Raw genomic sequence first — 1,230 nt, forward strand, 5'->3', positions numbered from 1 at the left:
AATCTGTCTTCTTTGCGGATTCCCAGGGAGACATTCCACTCCGATCTGCAATTAGTGGTGGCCACAGAGAAATTATCTAAAATAGAAATGTTATTTTTGGAATCATGATAGCTACTACTCTTTACTCCCCCAAATGCCAGTTCTCTTTGCTTTACACTCTCATTGAAAATAGAATCCCACAATTGCGACGCTGCAGCCTTTTGGTTTCTTTCTACAGCAGGACACATGCCGTCTTTGCAGTCCTACTGACATGAGAAATTACATGGATTTCTAATCTTGCCAGCAATAAATGACCAGATCTGGAACACTGCACGAGTGTTCGAGGCAGAACTGTTCTTGGTCTAAATAAATGATCTTTGTCCTACTGACAAAAGAGCTTGAATGTGCAGATGTGAACAGGTCCTCCAACAGATGAATGCTTCAGTCCTCATCCCAAAACCTGTGGAAGCCACTGAAGACCTCTCATTTCAAAAGGGGTTCAGTTCAGAAATTCAGGCCTGAATTTAGCATATCCATAACTTTAAACACCTGCCTATGTCCCACATAAGTTAACTGAACTCTGAAGTACCTCTCCTCTCCAAGGCATGCTCCAGGGATGGGGCAGCCACAGGGCAACCTATATGCCAGTTCCTCACCACCCTCACAGGGAAGAATTTCTTCCCAATATCCCATCTAACCCTGCTCTCTGTCAGTGTGAAGCCATTTCCCTTTGTCCTGTCACTCAAGGCCTTGTCCAAAGTCCCTCTCCAGCTCTCTTGGAGCCCCTTTAGTCACTGGAAGGGGCTCTAAGGTCTCCGTGGATCCTTATCTTTTCCAGGCTAAGCAACATGACAGCCCTTGAAATTCAGACCATGCTTGGTCAAAGCTTGGATGGAGCTGCCACCAGGAGATGGACAAAGGGCCTGTGAGGCTTTCTCAGGAGAAAGAGATATCCACAGGGAAAATCTCCAAGTCCTTCTCTTCTCTCTTTTATCTCATTCTCCTGTAAAGTCTTTCCCCAAAAGCTCCATAATTCTAGCCTACTCAAGCACCAAGCTGACAGAGACATCAAACCAAGGAGAGAGCTGCCACCTTGCTCCTCACAGGGCAGGCATTGCCTTTGTAAACCTAAAGTATGCCTTGACCTTGGCTGGGTTTATTGCCAAAATTATCCAGCAATGGGACTTGGTGCCCTGGCTGAGTCTCTCCTTCTCTAGTGTCTGCTGCTCTGAGGGTTCATATGGGAGGAAG

Source organism: Acanthisitta chloris, unplaced genomic scaffold (genome assembly GCF_000695815.1).
Source record: "Acanthisitta chloris isolate BGI_N310 unplaced genomic scaffold, ASM69581v1 scaffold13548, whole genome shotgun sequence".
Lineage (NCBI taxonomy): Eukaryota > Metazoa > Chordata > Aves > Passeriformes > Acanthisittidae > Acanthisitta > Acanthisitta chloris.